General features: G+C 39.4%; 1 protein-coding gene and 1 long non-coding RNA gene across 24 annotated transcripts in view; one reads left to right on the forward strand and one right to left on the reverse strand.

The window, feature by feature from the left end:
- Nucleotides 1-20,637, reverse strand: part of KIF6 (kinesin family member 6) — a 380,576-nt gene that overhangs the window by 107,563 nt on the left and 252,376 nt on the right. Inside the window, exon 1 of one of the 18 annotated variants that reach the window (XM_025418680.3) lies at nt 7,741-7,862. The exons of the other annotated variants lie outside the window; for them this stretch is intronic. The gene's annotated coding sequence lies outside the window, so the exon portion shown is untranslated. Of the gene's footprint in view, nt 1-7,740; nt 7,863-20,637 lie in introns of those variants that run through there. 18 annotated transcript variants of the gene reach the window in all.
- LOC112641542 (uncharacterized) overlaps nt 1-20,637 on the forward strand; it is a 61,152-nt gene that overhangs the window by 9,909 nt on the left and 30,606 nt on the right. For 2 of the 6 annotated variants that reach the window (XR_003124691.3, XR_007401123.1), the window contains exons 1-2: nt 16,004-16,239; nt 19,870-19,997. This is a non-coding gene — a long non-coding RNA (uncharacterized LOC112641542). Of the gene's footprint in view, nt 1-16,002; nt 16,240-19,869; nt 19,998-20,637 lie in introns of those variants that run through there. The other 4 variants (XR_007401124.1, XR_007401121.1, XR_007401125.1 and 1 more) reach the window with 4 other exon arrangements.

The raw sequence follows: 20,637 nt of genomic DNA on the forward strand, positions 1-20,637 counted from the left end.
TTTCTAGAATTTGTGTACTCCATGGGTGGTAGTGTTTGTTAGTTTTGTTTGCTGCGGTCTTTCTAGTACCTGGATGGTCCCTGGCACATAGGAGGAGCTCAAATTCTTTTGAACGAATACATGAATGCTTCACATGCTTGATGCTCTTCCCTTGAGTATAGCATATTGTGACATGATGAGGGAAGTGCATTCACTGCTCTTCCTCCCTCCACCACCACACTGAGTGGGTGCATACCCTGTGTAGTGTGATTTTAGAAATTCACACATACACACAAGAAATTCAACACCATCTTCTCCCACCACATGTCACTGTGCTTCACAGCCCGCCCTTAGAGATTCCAACTCCAAGAAGCTTTTATAAAAATGCAAATGCTCTGGAAGGCATCACTATCCTAGAGCTAGCAAAGACAAACTCCACGATTTGTTGACAATTAGCTAACAGGTCCTGCAAAGAAGAGACATAAGATGGTGTCTCAGGCTGGTGCCAAAATGGGGAAAATCTGAGCTTGAAAGTGAAGATGTGATGGCAAAGACAAATTGTGCCTTCTCCCCAACTTTGTTTAGTCTGTCAGACTCAGCTGCTCATCAAAGCTGAGGACCTTAGGAATTCCCCCTTGCCATGACCAATTCTAGCTCTCGGTCATTTCCTTTTAGTGAATTTCAATCCCAGGTCCCCGTGTCAAATCCCAGAAAATATGGATGACTCAGAGAAGCCTGCTGGTCTGCTGAGACACTGGACTGTTTAAAACCTGGAGGAGAGCAAATAAAATTTCAAACAAAGCAAAGCAAAAACCAAAAGACAAATAAACAAAGAACCCTAAAGAAGAGGAGTTTTCTCTGTCTGGGTCCCCAAAACACAACATCACAGTTTCAGGTGGTGAGTTAGATGGAAAACACTTCCAAATCCTAAAGGGGCAGCCTTTCTTCTGGATATTGATACTTTTTCTGAACAGCATTTAGGCAGAAATGACAGACAACAAGGCACTCACAGAATCACCCTGGAGTGGGGCTTCTGAAAATGTTAGGCATACAAAATTTTTAGGCGCTGGTCCTCATTCTTAACGCTCTCTTTTTTGCCATCCTGAAATCTGGGCTCCTTATTTTGCCGAAAAACATCCATCAGTCCTTTTGGAAGTCCTCCCCGCCCCCCCAACACAGGGTCCCATGGAAACCAAATGGAAAGGAAAAACATCGGAAGTGGAGAGTTTATGCTCCTGCCTTTGGGCCTGCTGTCTGATTTCCTTTAGTCTGGAGCACGAGGGCCAGAGCTCATTTTCCTGGCTGCTCCAAACAACCTACTGCTGCTTAAGCTATTGCTTAAAAATGGACAAATATAAAATGATGGAGAGTTGTGTTATTCAATGCTGAAAAATGATTTCTCAGTCAGAGCCAAAAATATCTTTTCCTTGGGAAACACATCTATTCATGTGGTGCCTCAGTTCCTCCTGACTAACGAAGGAAGGGGAGAAAAGAAGACCTACAGGGAATGAGGAAAAGTGAATGGTGGAGTGGACGCTAATGAGGAAGAGGGCATGGATCACTCCAGCTGGGACTAAATGCAAGAGAAGGCTCAGTGCTGGGTGGGGGATGTTCAAGGCTGAGACAGAGAGGAAGCTGGATGTGGGAGGTGATTACATGATTTGTGGCTTTGTAGCAGAACCTTTGAAACCAAAGGTGAGGGAGTGGTTTTGATACAGTGATATGATGAATCCCTACAATTTGTAGAACGTGGAAGTGCAGATAGTAATGAGAAGCAACAGGCAGGGATAGAGTGTGGTTTTGTATGATATCAGATATAAGGTTCTATATGCATTGAAATTTCTCAGTAAATGCTGACTTAGGTGAAATATACAAAAATATTCTCATATAATGAGAAAAGATTTCCATCCTTTGGTATGTAGGGAAGTTAGGATGAATGTATCAGTGGGAGGGAGAGAAAGGAAGAATTTAGATGAGAGGAAGGGATAATCTACCAAGGCAGCAAGAAACATAAAGATCAGGAGGGAAATGAAAGAAAGGTCTGTGGTCCAGCCCTCTTGGGAATGGTGCTTGGAACAAGGATGTCCCCAGGGCCATCAAAGGAAATGATGGTTATAGTCAGAAACCCTGGGGTGGAGGACAGGTCAACCGCATCTAGCATGGAAAGCAAAGGGTCCACTGGTACGGGACTGAATACATTCATGAGATGAGGAAGTGCTGAAAGATCTTATAAAGAGAAATGGCCCATCTCTCAGAAAGATTAGGAAGGACATTTGAGATGCTTTACATTCCTCCTCTCACTGCGGGGAGGATGCTGTCATTTAGGATGGAGGAGGTTTCCGGAAGTTACATGGAAGACCTGGATGGCATGCATATAGCCCCTGCATTCCCACTTTCCTTCCTCACACTCACCAAAGACATTGTCAGGCAGCCTGTCACTCATCTCCTTTAACAGATGGCTCCCAGATTCCTACCCAATCAAATGACAATTGCTGTTACTTTCACGATTCCTATGCTTCCGGGGGAAAAATAACTGTCTAGTTCTACCACCTTAGGAACTAAGATGCAGGTGATTTTCCCCAGGGAGCAGCATCAGGCCCTCAAGTGCCCAAATCACTGAGAGTGGCTGGCTGGGAGTAGATGCCAAGAAGCCCTCTGTCCATGTTTCTCCACCACCAGGGTCCTGGAGGTCGCCAAAGGAAGCAGCGCCATGTGCCATGGCTCTGTTTACTTTAAGGGCCAGGAGTGGCTCAGCTACAATTTGAGGGGTTGCTGGGCGGGTACAACAGGGTATGGAATCTGAGGACGAGGGGGAGACAAAACCACTTAGCCACGGCCAAAGTGACTGCAGATGTGAAGACCAAGAGTAGACCTTTTGGGGTGACCAAGGACACTTGCCCAACCTACTTCCTGCTTTTGAGTGACACTTCTGGAATGAGTCGGTGCCCAAAGCCTTGGGGTTAAAGGCCTATGTTCAAACCAGAAGATACCACCTGGGCTAAAGTCCTCAGATTAGGACTGGCCTTGGAGTTTCCTAAACTGCCACATGAAAGCCATCAAAGGAGAACCTTTAATTTGTAGATTCTTAGGGCTGGCTTGGACCAGGCTGAAGCATGGTAGGCTTGGCAGGGGCCAAGGGAGTGGAGTAAAGGGAAAATCTGAAGTGGAAAGCCACGGAAACCTTAGGAGACCCACCCAGTAGTGGCACCACATCTAAATAAATCAAATGGGTTCCTGACTCCTGGTGCCAGAGATCACACATCCCACCAGCAAGCCTTGCCGGCCCAGCAGCGCAGACCATGTGGGCTGGGTGGAATTAAGGGGCAGTGTTCAAGGCTGGTTGTGTTTCTCTTTCGTCCTGGTAACCATGTCTGATTCACCCTCCTGCTGCAGCTGTATCCTGGATGTTGGCCTTAGTGGGTGCTGAAAGGCCCAGTGTGCCAACTGCATGGATGGACATGGAGCCCCTGGAAGAATGGCAGCTGCTTGAGGGCAATGGCCCATTTCCAGCAGTAACATAAAGCCTTGAAAATGTGGTCCTGAAGATCATCTGCTAAAGACCTTCATTTTCCTGACCTGGCCTCTCTGGGGTTTTTATTTTGTGAGTGTTCTTATTCAGGACAAAGTACCCATGTGGGTTGCTTAGAAAAAATCTGTGGACAGACACAGGCATGGAGCTTGGAGAACAGCCTGGGTCATGTTGGCATTTCTGTGTTTTGGAGTTAACTCAGGAATCTGGAGGCTAGCACATTTCCATGAAATAAGACAGCATGCTGAGGCTCCTGCTGCCAGGCAAAACTGGATCTAAGGAGTCCTTTCCATCCATTGTAGTCCCGAGATGTGGCAGCCTGGGTGTCCAGTCAGTCCCATGCCCAATATTTGGACCAACCTTGGAAATCTGGGTGGAAGGACATGCGTGCTCTAGCTCTTTATGGATTAAAGGACAGTTGACCGAGAGGGCCACTGAATAGAAGAGGCTACAAATTCTGCAGAATCTGAAAAATACAGGATTCCCTGAGTTTGAAATGTCCTGACTATTTCCAAAGGCCATGGTTAACAGGGTTCTGTTGACTGGCTTCCACTCCGATGAGTTCAGTTCTCCTGTCAGCCTGTGCTTTGGGGGGGCAGTGGCTAGAGCATTGTTCACATGCCCTACTGTCTGAAAAATGAGGCAGGTTTTTTTTTTATCTGTAGCAGAATTGGGAAAGAATTTCACTGTAGCCTCAAATTCATTTTGATACATACTTACGAGGGAATTAAAAAAATACATTCTAGCCTAGTAGCCCCTTCCCTGAAATGCATGTAGATTTAATTAAAATTCTGTTTCTCTGGCTTGGAAGTAAGCAAAAGGCTATATGGAGTTTGGGTATACTTGTATTCATTCTTTGGGGGCAAGAAAAGGAAGGGGAAAAGCATTTTTGTGTCTTCTATGTGATAGGCACTGTTTCATGCTTCACAAATATGAATTCACAGATATTAACTCAACTAATCTTTACAACAAGTTTATTGGCACTAGTGGGGGAGGAGCTAATGCTTATTGAGAACTTCACATGTACTAGAGGGATTACATATGCTGTCTCATTTAATTCTCACAGTGACCCTGTCAACTAGGTAGTATTGGGCCTGTTCTATAGGTAAGGTAATTGAGGTTGAAAGAGGTTAAAAAAAAAAAAAAAAAAAAGAAAGAGGTTAAAAGTGACCCCAAGACAACAGTAAAATGGCAAAGCCATAACTTGATCCCAGGTTTGTCTCACTCCAGAAACCTCCTTCTGCATACTGTGTTGCTAAGGGAAAATCATTTGCCAGGTAGAAACGATCTCATTAATGCCAGCAAACCACTGAGGTCAGACCTATGGGGCCAAGAGGTCAAGAGAAGAAGGCAGTGTTGGGCTGTGAGTTGGGATGTGTACTGAAAACCATGAATGCACATGGCAGCTCAGAAGAGCTGGAGATGTTCACGAATGGCAAGCTGGGGCAGGTACCTGATGGCCAGGAGGAGCTGCTTGACCTGGAGTCCCAGGGCCTGGGTAAGGATCAGAGGGAATGGGAGGGTTGTAATGGAGCCTTGACTCTCTGCCATGAGGACTTTATTGGTTAACCAACTAGGTCAGGTCCAGTTAAGTAATTATCTTTCCCTAATCTACATGGAGCTTGAGTTCTGAAGAGTCTCCACATTCTAAGAGTTTATGCACTTAAAATGGTGGTGTTGGACCAAAGCAGGGAGATACCACGAGAAGAGGGGTAGGGTCTAGGTTCCACGAGTGTGGATTTTGGCAGAAAAGAATTTCCCATCCCCACATGAGCAATAGCCATGAGAAAGAGGTGAAAAATCTCCAAGGGGCCATCATTTTCCCCTTGACCCCTCTGTATCCTGACTGCTTTTTCTCTGGAAAGAATTTCATTGTTTAAATGTAAAATTTGTTTATTCACTGAGGCAGTGAGTCAACCGGTGAAGCAGACCATTTGTCAACAAGTACTAAGTATCTGCTCTATTGACAACCCTCTTCTATGCATAGTGTTACACATAAATCAAAGAAATATTATCCTTGACCTTGTGATAGAAAGCACTGGGGCTATGAGAAGGTCAAACCTCACGTTATCAAGCAGGCGAACACTCATAGACAAAGCTTTGGTGGTAGTATGGTGTTGGTGGTGTAGGTGATTGCTAGAAAGTGAAAGAAGGGTCGTGGTCTGCAATCTGCAGAGGGCTTTCCAAGGCAGGGTTTAGAGAAATTGAGGAGCAGGAGCTGGAGCAATGGAGGCCAGTGTCACTCCCTTCACAGAGGGACACAGAGAACACAGAGGCAAGGTCATAGGGGTGGGGAGGCGCCCACCATGTTCAGGGACTGGCACAGAGATGGACTAGGAGGACCTTAGGGTTTCCTTTGACTGTGGGGGGAATTGGGGTCCAGTGACCTCCAGGTCCAGACACCACACCCTTAATGAGTCCCCCACATCCCCAGGGCATTTTCAGGCAGAGGCACACTAGCTTTTTCCATAGGCTTGTCAGGCTATTCTCCTTCCCTCAGATGGAAAAATATCTGCTTTAGAGTGTAACTCTGGGCTGCTCTTCTACTACTCTTATGTAGTGGTTGGAGAAAGGCAATAGAATTCAAAGTAGGAGGACATGGATTTGAGTGCTGGTTTCACTTACTAGCTATATGACCTAGGGTCTGCCATTTAAATTGCTTTAAGTCTTAAGCTCCTCATCTATCAACTGAAGCTAATAAAAACTCTCGTCTCTTAATATTATTGTGAAGTGTTAATAAGACATGGTGGCATTTTGTGCATCTCTCCATTTTGGAACTGCTGGATACCTTTGCATGACTACTACATCTGCGCACCTTCCCCCCTCCTCCCCCGCCCTCAGGCCATGAGTTCCAAAAGTCATGTGATTTTGCCTTAGACATTTGTAGCTCCAGCTCCAAGCTCAGTGCCTGGAACATTGTAGATACTCCAAACAAGGTTTGTCAACGGAATGAATGAACAAGGATGAGGTATCTCTAGTTAACTTGTTTTTCTTAAAAGCATTATTGGTTAAACTGTGCGTGCATCTCTAAGGCAGTTTTCTATGTATACATTTTACAGTAATAAAACTGAATATGGCAGCTATGAATCATTTATTTGAAAGTCTGACAGAATGAATAAATATGGAATACACTATAAAAAGTGAAAGTGCAAAAATGAGTTATTATTGTAATAATGAGTCATCTAAAAACCTACCCACGTCAAACTGTTTAGAGCACAAGAACTACTTCAGTAGGAGAATTCTGAAGGTAGTTGCTAGTTATGAGTTAGCAATGGAGGAAGAGAGAGTGGTTTAACTGTCAGGTGAGCTCCACTGCTTCTGTGTTCTCTGCTTTCTGACCCAACCAGGCTCATTCCACAGTAGTAGCCTCATCTCATTGGGTAGATAAAGGCAACAGGACAGGGGCTTCCTCATCAGCCCTGACTGGTGGACTCACTGCAATCCAGGCTTTCCTTCTGGTGACAGTGGATCAAGGATCCACCATTTTATCAAAGGCCAACTCCCTCTACCTGGGCTGTGGTTCCCAAACTCCTCTGGGCTTCTTCTCTTATCCCTTCTCTCTTGCCTGAGCAACTTCCCCCTCTTCTTTGGATTATTTCCATCACACAAAATAATATTTTAAAATTCAAGTTGAAGTGGTTATACTGAGATGTAGAAATATCTGAATTTGTAGGTACAAAATGGAAGATTAAAGCATTCAATGTTCACTGGTCTTGATTTTATTAACAAAAAAGGAGACAAATTCATCTATTTATAGAGGGATGACATAGTAAGAGATTCAGGGACATTTAGATATCCAAAGGAAGGAAAAAGAATACTGTTTAACAATATCTCCCCCCACCCACCCACCCATTAGCCTCTAGTTATCTTCTTATTTCTCTGGTCCCTTTCATACAAAAAAAAAAAAAAAAAAAAAAAAGCCTCATCAGGGTTGTCTATATTCACTGTTTCTGTTCCCTTACATTCCATTCTCTCCTCAATCTAGTCCAGTGGAGTTTCATTCCCTTCACTCTGTTGCAAGTATTCTTTTGACATTCTCAGTGATCTAAGCATAGCTAAAACCAGTGGTCAGTTTTCTGTTCTCATTTAGTTGAGCTCTCAGACAATGGTAGGGCAGTAAAGTCACCAACTATTCCACATGCCAACACCCAGTTCCTAGGTCCCCTGCAGGTGAGGAGGTGCATGTTACTGGTGTTGGCCAGTGGGTTGTGAGTGGCTATGCTATGCATTACCCCTTGGCTGAAGCACTGAAGACCCGCTGTGCAATTTTCCATGCTCTCTCTTCTCTCACTCTGGTGATTGTTGTAGTGTCATCCCAGATACATCAGCCTGGTTGCCTGGTGATTGTGGACTAGAACCTCCATCCCTCTGACCCGCAGTGTTCATACAGTGTGAATGAGAAATAGATGCTATTATGATAAACTACTGAGAATTAGTGCTAATTTATTACCAGAGCATAACCTAGCATAGCCTGACCAATACACACCACTGTTAGACATAGTTGACTCCTCCTTTTTGCCTAAAGCACTTCCTTCCTTGGCCTTCTGTGACATCATTCCCTCCTGATTTTTCTCCCACCTTCCTGGCTTCTTCCAACCTCCAGATGTTGGAGTGCAGTAGGTCTCAGTCTGGGCACTCTTCTCTTTCAACAGGTGATTTCATTTAGTCTTGTGGCTTTAAAATGTATTATATACCAATGGCTCTAAAATTTATATCTTTAGCTCCAACCTCTCCATTGAGGGTGAGATTGGGACATTTAACAGCCCACTTGAAATCTCTACTTATGTCTAATTGGAATCTCAAAGTTAACATGTTCCAAACCGAACTCTTAATTTCATGCTGTTCTAAAATCTGCCCCAAGATGTTTCCCCTAATTGTTTCCATATCAATAAATGGTACCACTTGCTCAAGCAAAAAATCCTAGAGCTCATCCATGATTCTTCAGACAACCAGAAGATTCTGTCTGAAATCTTTTCTTTTTTTTTGACATCTTTTAAAAGCATACCTTAGACCTCTTGGTTTCTCTCTGTTTCCTTGTTTATCCCAACTTAAGTCACCATCATTTCTTACCTGAAATGTCTTCTGCTTTGCCAGCATCCATCTTGCCCTCCCAGAGCATATTCTCTACATAGCAACCTGAGAGATTTTTTTAAGAACATAATCATGTCACTCCTCTGCCTCAAACTCTTCAGTAGCTTCCCATGGCTCCTGAACAAACTCCAAACTCCTCAGTCTGGCAGACCTCGCATCATGATGTCTGCCTATATCTCTCCCTCCTCAGGATCCTCACACATATCCTTTGTTCATGTCTTCTCAGCTCACCGGCCTTCTTTTAGTTCCTCAAATATGTCAGCCATATTCCTACCTCTGGGCTTTTACACTTGTCTTTTGTTCCTTCCATCTGGAATGTTCTTTCCATGAATCTTTATGATATCAATTTGTTATTCAGTTTCAAGCTCACATATTACCTCCTCTGGTCTCCAATCCACTCCAACGGTTTATGTTATTATTTCATTTTATATCCTTCCCAGCACTTGTCATCATAAGAAACTACATGTATATATGTATTGTACAGAACGAAAACTCCACAAAGGTGTATCTGTCTTGGTTATTGCTCCTTTTCCAATGCTAGGGAAGGAAGAGATTATGCTCTTAAAAAAATCACTTAGGCAAGAAAGAGAGGAGGGCAAGAAACAGAAGCCATGGAAGGAAGGAAAGAAGGAAGGAAGAATAGAAAATAGGAAGGAAGAGAGAAATAAAGGAAGGGAGGGAGGTAGGTCAACAGTTGCATTGGAAATAGGTGTCCCTAATATATACCAGATTTGCACCCTTGCTTCCTGCCCTCCTGCTCAAAACCATACTGCTCTCCTAGGAGAACCTTGATGCCTGAGTTTGAGATCTCTCTCCACACCCACAGTCAGAATTTTTCAAGTGCCTCTCTTTCTCAAAAACCTAGCCTGGGTAAACTACCATGGCTTCCTGCTCACCCACCCCCTGATTAACCTCACCAGCTCACTCCTCTATCTCTCTCTCCTTTGGTTTTCACTTTTGTGGTTGTTTGTTTTGTTTCTGTTTTAGGCATAATAAACCTATAAATAATTATTTCTAAAGGGAGCCAAACTAAACTCCACACCTAAATGATGAGTGGGCTTGTGAGAACAGCTCTCTTTCCTTTTCCTGGAAAGAGCTTCCATTTCCAAGACACAGAAATGACAGTCTTTGAAGATATCTAACATTATTTCAGAACACCACAGGGTTAGCCAGTTAATATCTGTGCCTAGCATTTGTACATTCTCAACAAGAGTACCTCTCTTACTACACAAGAGAGGTAATTTGCCATTATGAACCATTTATAATAAGCCATTCAGGAAGGCTTCTGAGGAATTTTTCTTTTACAGATGTATGATCTTATAGGAATTCTTAGAAGAATACAATTCATGCAGAACGCAAGTCCTAAAGATTTAAACCCCATAGTTTTGCCTAATAGGGAAGAACATCTATAGAGTATTATTTACTTTTCCTAATTATCAAAGTATAGCTTGTCCCTTGCAAAAAACCGGGAAATAAGGAAGCAGGAAAAAAAAAATAACTCACAATTCCTCTACCTTCCTTCCAGTTTCTTCTATGCTTTGTTTTATTATAGAGTTAAGATAAGGTATACATAATTTTGTAGCTTGCTTATTTCACTTAACATTATCTCATAATCTTTTTTCCTGAATCATCAAAATTTTTTATAAATATTACTCTTTGTGGCTATGCAATGTTTCCTAGTTATAGTGTATTCTCTAGAGTTAGAATTTTACATCATATATATATATATGCTATGTAAATAATGCTGCAGTGAGCATCTTGGTGTGTAAATGTTATTCCACATTTAAGTACTTAATTAGTTAATTAACATAAATATTTTCTGAAAAAAAATGTTTTCTGAGTGCCCACTATATTCTAGTTATTGTTCTTGGAGCTGGTCAACAAAGGCTTATTTCCTTGGAGTGCTGACAGTCTACTGAGGGTGACAGACAAGAGAAACAGATTAAATACACACTATCAATTAGCTCTGTGAAGAGAGGTAATGCAAAGTTAGGGGATGGAGAGATCTGAATGATGCATGAGACTTTTCCTTAGGGGGTTAGAGGAAGGTCTCTCCAAGGAAGTGGTATTTACACAAAAGCATTTTGGATTATTTATGTAGGCTAGACTCCTAGAGGGAGTTTCTGAATTAAAGTTGTTGCTTTCTAGGAAGCCAGTTTATTCCCTGACAGCAGTTCTCAGCAGTGCCTGGAAGAAATAACAGTTATAAAAATGTACCCTACTAGGGTATGATCTTGAACAAGTTACTTAATTCTTGTATTCCTTAGTTTTCTTTTGTGAAGTGGAAATAATTATGCCTTTATGTGTACATGTGTGTGGGTGTGTGTGTGCGCATGCATATGTGTGGTGGAGGCAGGAGGATTGGGGGTGGCCATGGGGATGGGATATTTAGGTTCTTGCATCCCAGAAAGACTAGATTAGGGAGCAAACACACGTCTGTGAAAAGAGAATGATCAAACTGTGAAATGTGTGCAGGACATTCCAGTTGATGCAAACCTAATTGAAAGAAGGTTCTGGAAGATGTGGCATGGACACATACTGTGCTTGGCGCAGAGTAAGTGGTTGGTAATGCAGACTAAGTAAAAGAAAGACTCCAATCTTTTGGGAAGAGCTTATTGACACTGGGGAAGCTGAAAAGGGAAGGTCAAAGATGACCGGTCACCACATAGCAGTGCAGTGTGGCTTGTGATCTGTCAATCAGATAAGCTTCTTTTCATCCAAAAGCTTACAAATAGGTGGTATCTTCCATTTACTAAACTAGAAAATGGGGCTAGTAATATTGGCCTCATAGGGTCATTTTGAGAATTAAAAGGGATTGAAATATGGAAAGAACACAATACTGTGTCTTAGTCACAGTAGGCCCTCAGTAAATGCACGTTTCGCTCCTTCATCTTGTAGATGAATTCAGTAGAAAAGGATCTGGGATAGTAAAGAAGTAGCTCAGTGGGATTTAAATAAATTCTCTCTCTCCAAATCCCAGAACTAGGTGGTGTATTTGCTTATGCACCTGCATTTAGGTATACTTTTGAGTTCTCAGATCTATAGTAATAAAACTATTCTGTTGGATATAAGAAAATTAATGTGTGCTGCTGTTGACAAAAAACTCCAAGGAAGGAGTTCCAACGCCCTAGTTTATGGCTGATCATAAACAAAGTTATCAAAGGCATCTATTTTAGCATCAGACATAAATGCTCCCTTCATTTAAAACGATTAACTTGATTTGGAAAACAGCTGAAATCACACCTCCTTATTTCCTCTTGGTCCTCCCAGAGGAGTTTCTCCCTCATATGAAGATCCCTTCACCTTCATTCTCCACCCCTCTCCTTTGGCTCACTCCCCTCCATCATGTCTTTCTGATCTCAGCAGAGGCTCTTTGTAGGGTCTTCCAGACTGGACATCAGGCACACTCTGTTTGGGTAGCGCATATCTGTATGGCGTAGGACACACACATTGAACACGACAACCAGTATCATTCTTCCTTTTCCCAAATTCAGTGATGTCCAGGGTTCCTAGCCAAGGTGCAGCCATAGATCTGTTCCATCTACTGCTGGGCTCCTAGCTCCTACTTGTGTCTATCTTCTACTCTCTCTGTCATCTCTCTTCACGTGGTAGCAGCACATGAGCAGCTCTTCACTCATTACTTGCAGTAATAGCTTTGTCTGACTTATTTCCCCAGTGTTTAGTTTTTTTTTTTTTTTTTTTTAATCCTGTCTTTTCTTTAAGCCAGAAGCAGAACTGGATTGTGGGAAAACAATGCCAAGGCCATGGGGCCCTGACTGCTGCCATCTGCTACAATATCAGGAACAGGAAGAAGGAGAGGGTGCTAAAAGTTAAGTAGATGAAGTAGTTAGTTGATGAAGAGGATCTAAATTTAATTTGCTTAAAAGCTTCTCAGACTGGCATTCATCTGTGGTAGAAAATGCTCACTGGCAGATGCTCTAGGAGTTGGTTAACTGTTTGTGGTTCACATGGCTGGATAGAAAGAAAGACTCCTCTCTGTCCAAGCCCAAGAAGCTGCCTGTCTTCACTGGGTTCACTAATGAGCTTTGGGTTGCCTTGGGCAGTAATTTGCTCTCTGGATAAAAAGAATGCAAAGAGTGAGCAGGCTGAAAGCCCCTCTGGCTGGGTTTCCTCTTCTTACTAAACAGCCAGGCTTTGAACTTGTAATTATGAGTCATGGGGCTCCCAGTCTGGCACAAAAGTGACTCATTTTAAGCAAATTATCAGTTTTTGCCCTGTTACCAAATTCTGTGATCAGCCATTCTGTATTTAAAAAAAAAGGAACAGTTTTATTAAAAGAGCAGGATGTGTGGAAGGAGAATGAACTGCACTATGCTTTCCAGACGTATGGACCAAAGTCAAGCTCAGGCCCAGTGTAAGCCAAGCAACAAAATAAATAGCAAAAATGGCACAGAAAGCAAACGATCAGGAAAATTCATTTCAGAACAGATGCAAAACCAACTTTTGCAGCCAACAGCATACGATTCCTATAATGCTATGATTCCAGGACATTCTTCCCTGCCTGCTTTCCAACTCACTTGGACCTACTGGAATTGAGGTCAAGGAAGAAATATCTTTCTTTGGATTGATTTAACTCACAATTTTGTTAAAGAGTCAGTGCTGATAGATGCTTCTGAGTTGCCCAAAGTTAGTTACTTAGACAGATGGACTGATAGAGCAATCATAGTAAATAAACATGATCTAGTGATGAGTCTGTGGTGGAAGGAGAATTCCAAGGCCCTCTGTTATAGAGCCCTCTCCTGAGGACACCTGCTACATTAATGGACTTTGGTTGAGGAAAAATTTGATATGGTCATTACTTCTTTGTCAGTTGTAAGAATAGTAACTTATCTGAAAAGACAATTTTTCTTCTCTGATGCCTTGGATATGGTTAACACTTTCCTAAAACAACAATAAGGAGAAATGGACTGAGAGTGAACTGGAATGCTGTGTGGTCCAAGTGTGTGTTTTTTTTGAAGAGTGGTTTGAAATTTCTAATTAATTACTTTAAATAGCTGCCCATTCACCTGCACCACTGTAGAAGATACCACAAGCTATATGGGGGAACTTGGCTCTGAGTTAAATTGTCTGACTTACTATGAAACTCTCAATAAAATGGATATAGGTGGAACATACCTCAGCATAATACAGGCCATATATGGCAAGCTCACAGCTAATATCAGACTCATAAGTGAAAAGCTAAAAGCTTTTCCCTTAAGATCAGGGACAAGACAAGGACATCTGCTCTTACCACTTTTATTCAACATAGTATTGGAAATCTTAGCCAGAGCAATTAGGCAGGAAAAAGGAATAAAAAGCATCCTAATTGGAAAGAAAGAAATAAAACTGCCACTATTTATGAAATACATGATTTTATATTTAGAAAACCCTAAAGAGTTCACCAAAAATTGTTAGAACAAATTCAGTAAAGCTGTAGAGAACAAAATCAATATAAAAAATTCGTTGTGTTTTTATACACTAACAATGACTATCAAAAAGAGAAATTAAAAAAAAATCCCCTCTAAAATTGCATCAAGAAGAAATAAAATACCTAGAATAAATTTAACCAAGGAGATGAAAGACCTGTACACTGAAAATTAAAAGGCATTGAAGAAAGAAGTTAAAGAAGATACAAATGAATGGAAAGATATTCTGTGCTCATGGGCTGGGAGAATTAATATTGTTAAAATGTCCATATTACCCAAAGTAATCTAAAATTCAGTGTTATCCTTATCAAAATTCCAAAGGTATTTTTCACAGAAATAGAAAAAACAACTCTAAAATTTATATGGAACCAGAAAAGATCCTGAATAACCAAAGAAATCCTGAGAAAGAGCACAGGAGAAGACATCATGGTCCCTGATTTCAAACTGTACTACAAGCTTTGGAATTAACAGTATGGAATTGGTATAAAAACACATAGATCAAGGGGTGCCTGGGTGGCTCAGATGTTTAAGCATCATCTGCCTTCAACTCAGGTCATGATCCCAGGTCCTGGGTTTGAGCCCCGTGTCAGGCTCCCTGCTCAGTGGGGAATCTGCTTCTCCCTTTCCCTCTGCCCCTTCCCCTATTTGTGCTCTCTCTCAAGTAAATAAATAAATAAAATCTTTTAAAAAATCAACAGAACAGAATAGAGAAACCAGAAACAAATCCACACATGTATGGTCAATAAATTTATGACACAGGAGGCAAGAATATACAATGGGGAAAAGGGCAGTCTCTTTAACGAATGGTGCTGGGAAGCCATATGCAATAGAATGAAATTGGACCACATTTGAGTATTTATCTGAAAAAAGAAAAAGAAAACTCTAATTTGAAAAGTTATATGCATCCTTATTGTTTGCTGCAGCATTATTTATAGTAGGCCAAATACGGAAACAATCTAAAGGTTCATCGATGTATAAATACTACCCAGTTATAAAAAAAAATAAAATCTTGTTATTTGCAATGTGGATGGACTTTGAGAGTATTATACTAAGTGAAATAAGTGTGAGAAAGACAAATACCATATGATTCTACCTGTAGCTGAAATCTAAAAAACAAATCAAATGAACAAACAAAACAAAACTCACGGATACAGAGAACAGATTGGTGGTTGGGAGATGGACTGGGAGGTGGGTGAAAGGATAAAGGAGTTCAAGCGGTACTAACTTCCATTTATAAAATAAGTCACGGGGATATAATGTAAAGCATGGGATCTACAGTTAATAATATCGTAGTGCAAATGTGAAATTAGCTAAGAAAGTAAATCTTAAAAGTTCTCATCCCAAGAAAAAAAAAATGAACTGCACCTCACTGACCCAGCCTGTATAGGCATTGACTACTACTACCCCCTCCCAAGCCTAGAATGACCCCACCAAGAAGAAAGAATCTAAGGCATGCTGGGAAATGAACGGAAATTGTTTATTATAAAATGTAAAAAAAAATTGACTTATAAATTTTACATCCTTTCCAAATTACTTTCAATTTAAAAGTTCCTTTCTTGTTTTTTGAATCTGTTATCTCTCGCCCCTTACATAGAAACCATGGTGACTAAATGGTTATACTTGTATGTTCCCAAATCCCCAAATAAAATCCATTAATCAATCACTTAATGTTTTTTGAATATCCATCTTCTATGCTTTCTGCTCATCACTGTAGTTAATAAAAATTCAGTGAAATCCATGAAAAGTAAAGGAGAATATAAGACTCAGCAATTATCTCTTCATTGGCAATTCTAGTACTCATTTTTCAATTCTCATACTTCTTGTCATCTCTGTAGTATCCTTAACTATTAAACTGAATATTCCTTAACTGTTCAGTTTAATATTCAGTTTATTCAATATTCCTTAATTGTTCAATATTTATTCAATATTCCTGAATTATTCAGTTTAATATTCAGTTAAATATTTAATATTTAGTTAAGCTGGATATTAAACTGAATGTTTCCTACTATTAAAATTTCATTCTCTTGCATCTTTACACAGTTCCCTTATTATTCTCCTTTTATGTCTCTGACTGTTTATTCTGAGCCTTCTTTACTGGCTGCTATACTGTCTGCTTATCTGAGCTGCATAACTGACAAGGAGACCAGTGGGGATGGAAAGGAAGTGTTGAATTCAGTACACACTTCTGATGGAAAATGATGACTAGCTGGCTGTGTGAGTATATATTAGAATTTCTGTGTTACAAATAAAGGAAACTAATCTTTAAGCTGGCTTTGAAAAAATGGATTGTGTCGGGTAATTAGAAAATGCAAAGGCAATGCTGGTTTTGGCACTCTTTGAGACAAAGGTTCAAAAAGCAAAAGCAAAAGACTGAGTTAAAGAAATCAATCAAAATGTAGCACAGACATCTAAAGAGATAGGAAATATGAATGAGAGGTTGAGATGTGAGAGATAGAATAATAAGGTCCAACATAGGTCTAGTAGGAGTTTCCAAAGATGAGAATACAGAGAATGGGGCAGACTCAATAATTAAAAGGATAACGGCTTTGTATTTTCCTAAAATAACAAATATGTAAATCCTGGTACTTGGGAAGTACAATAAATTCAGGGCAAGAAATATAAAAACAAAACTCATTCTCCAGGCATAAAATTGATACCAAGAGCACCAAAGACAAGAGAATCTTAAAAGTAGACAGGGGTTTAAAAGGCATATTGTTTATTAAAGAATGATAGATTGACAGCATACTTCCCAATAATAATGAAAACAAAAAGATGATAGGATAGTGTCTTTAAAACACTGAGAGAAAAATATATCAACCTAGAATTCTATACTCAGCCAAATATACTGTCTCAATAATTGAAAGATTTACTAGAAAAAATGATTTAAAATATTGAGAATTTTAAATAATATGGTTGGCCAGCTTAATCTAAAGAACACATAAAAATCCTATACCCACAAATAGGAAAGAAAATACACATTCTTCTAAAGCATACATGGAAAATTGACAAAACCAAACAAGTACTAGGTCCCAAATCAAATATTAACAAGTACAAAGATTTAGTCATAGAAACCATGTTCCTTGACATAGTGTAATAAAATTAGAAATTAACAACAAAAAGACATCTTTAAAAAGTCCATATGTTTAAACATTTATAGAACTCAAATTTACTTGTCAGTCAAAGCAAAACTAAAAAAGAAAGTAGACACTATAACAATGTTAATGTTTTCATATAATATCTTGTGGAATGCAGTGAAATCAGTATTAGTGGCATTTCTATAGTTTAAGGGTTATGTTAGAAAATAAAGACGACTGTACGTTAATGAAATAAGCATATACTTTGAGAAGGTAGAGAAACAAAATTAGAATAAATCCTTTACATGGAGAAAGGATGTAATATGTTCACATTATCTGCCTGCTTAGAGAAATATCCTGCTTATTCCTCACTTTGCCCTTACAGAAAGTCCAAATTCTAGCCTCGATTCCAAGCAACCTTCTCTAACTATAGAAAATTTTCACCAGTATCCAAAGGCACTGTCTTTTTGTGCTTTTGCAATACTACCTTCTCATTTTGGGAGACCCATTCCTATGTGGCAGGGTCCAACTCACTCTTCTAATTTCAGTTAAAGTGCTACCTCTTCCGGGAAATCTTTTATGACTCCTCCTGGCAGAATTATTAACTTTATTATTGCATTCTTTCTCGTTTGTTTCAATATACAATAAATTTTTGTTATATGAACGTGAGCATGCACACAGAGTAAGAGTGCTAAACTGGATGATCAAAGAAAACTTTTTGGAAGAGGTCAGCTTGAAGTTAGAATTTACCTAAAGCCCAGCCAGATCTTGTTTAAGGTCTAACCTAATAGCAGTAGGAATAACAATAAATCATAATTAAAATGTATTGAGCACTATTCTGTACCAATTAACAGGTGAGGTGAGAGGATTCTTCATGTGCAGGGGATACAGGCAGTATGAGTGAGGCCAACCCTATTGGTTGGCTAATCTAAAAACCATCCCCAATCCTCTTAACCTTTGTTTTCCCTTTACTCTAGACAAGCACTGTTCAATAAAAATATAATACAAGTCATATATATAATTTTAAGTTTTCTAGTAGAATGCATTAAAAAGGTGAAAAGAAACAGGTGAAATTAATTTTAATTACATATTTTTAACCCAATAGGTTTTAAATATTATAATTTCAATAAGTAATCAGTACTTATAAAATTATTAAGATACTTTACATTTGCTTTTTACATTAAATCTTTGGAATCCATTGCATATTTTATACTTACAGCACAGATGCTGAGTTCACATTGGAAACATCATCTATATTTTATGTTTCATTAAATTCCCAATTGTTCCAAACAACCTTAAAAGTTTTCTGATAACCAAAGTGAGAGCTAAAAAATATTGCCCTTTAATATTTGCATCCATATTGACAAAACTGGTTAATGAAATCTTTATGTATAATAATAGAAACAATTTATGCACCTGTTGACATGTGTACTACAATTCAATAATAATATCTTGTGCCATGCAAGATTAAAGTGAAATATAATTCTGTCAAAACAATAAAGTTGTATCTAGTAGAAAAGTGTTTTTTATTGCATCCATTTGATATTTAAATTAATTAAAATTAAATAAAATTCGAAATTCAGAGCCTCACCTGCACTCACCATATATCAAATGCTCCATAGTCACATGTAATTAATGGCTATATTGGACAGTGCAGCTCTAGAGGCTGGAAAAACCAAATATTCATGTTCCCAGACTTCCTTGCACATTAAAGTGGTTGTATGATGTATTTTTGGCCAAAGAAAATGTGTGAGAAATTTTGGAAAGGTATTCTGATCCTGATTTTCTGATAAAGGGGTAATCGCAAGAAGAGAATTTGCTAGCATTATTCCTTCCTCTGTCTTGCTTTCAGTGAGCATTATGTGATCTCTGGGCTATTGCAGGTGTCTTATTACCATGAGACAATCCACAAAAATAAAAAAATCAATACATCAAGAATGATGAAGCAATAACTTAAGATCCTGATGATAATTAATGAACTGTTGTACCAACTCTGAGATTCCCTGCCATTTAATTTCATAAGAAAATAATGTCTGTCTTTATAACTTACATCATTAATAGTCAGATAAAACTTGCAGCTGAAAACATTCCTACAATGTGTATGACACACTGGGAAAAGAGACAGTAGGCAGCATGATCTGGTTAGAGGTGTTTGTTGAAGAATAATGGTATATGTTGAAGAATAATAAGCTGGCAGAGATGGGGCGGAGCCAGATAATGGAGGGCCCAAGAGGTATCTCAACTGAGAAGTCGAGAGTCATATATCCTGTCATAGAGACTTTATCATATCTATCTTTTCTATAGTAGTTTGTATATGTCAGTTTTTGGTTATTAAATTATAAAGGCTAGGGATTTTTACAGAGAAAGTTCAGTAAATAGTCATTAGCTGAATGATTAGATACAGAGCTAGAGGGATCGAGACTCAGTCTTCAGCATAGATCAAATGTTTAACATTAGAGAAAACCCAACAAACGAAAGCCCTCAGTGAGGAAACCTGTTAAGGGTTCCTGTATTAATGTGTCAAATAAAGTCTTTGGCCTAACTTTTATATCCCATAAACACCTAAAACAAAAAGGATCACATTAAATTGAATTTTGCCTAACCCTTTCTACTTTCAACTTAATTACTAGGTAGCACCTTTATCCTTCCTGTGACATTTGGCTTCTATTTTCATCTCTTTGAATATGTAATGCTAAACCTCATGGTGTTCTTTCTGTTATTCCTCCTAATTCAGCTCCCCTATTTTCTCATCTTTATCTCACTCCCACAGTGTGAAATCAGGCCTCTAACTCACCACTTGAATACTGTGCAAACCTCTATAGTTAATCTGCCACCAGCTTCATCAACTTCAAACTACAATCCAATCAAATTCTTCTGATACTGTGTTTCAAAGAACAGGTAATTTTTTTTCCATATTTTAAAATAACATTCTTTGGAGACTATTTGGAATTAACTTTTAAAGGGAAAAGAAAAAATAAGATAGTAAGACAATGTAGCAACAAGATAGAGGATAGTAACTATATTTTAGTGTATCTTCACAAATTTTTTCTATGCAGGTTTAGATCTAGGTAACATAATTGAAATATTATAAACCAAACTTTGCATTAATCCTTTTTATTCCTCCTCATATCATAAAGCATCTCCTGTGTCATTAAAAATTCAAGAATGTTAAAAAAATAACCATATGAACCTATCAGATGGCCTCTTGAACTTATTTAACCATATTTTTATATCACCACTTCTCTTTTCTGAGTCCCCACAGGGACTGACAACTGCCTTTTGTATTAAATAAAAATCCATACTCTTGGATCCTGTCAGGTGCTATCATTCTACATCTGCCTCTACCCTCCAGCTGGTGTTTTGTGTTCTAGCCAAATAAATTGGTTCGCTCCTTCCCATACACAACCTACCTCTCCTGCCTTTGGAGCCATCATTCATTTTCTTCCTCTTATACCCCCTGCAAATCATTGCTCTTCTTAAAATTTACCTCACGTGTCATTCCAAAATCTCCCACCATCTCCTTCTTTCTATCTCACGT

This window comes from Canis lupus, chromosome 12, assembly GCF_003254725.2.
Source record: "Canis lupus dingo isolate Sandy chromosome 12, ASM325472v2, whole genome shotgun sequence".
Lineage (NCBI taxonomy): Eukaryota > Metazoa > Chordata > Mammalia > Carnivora > Canidae > Canis > Canis lupus.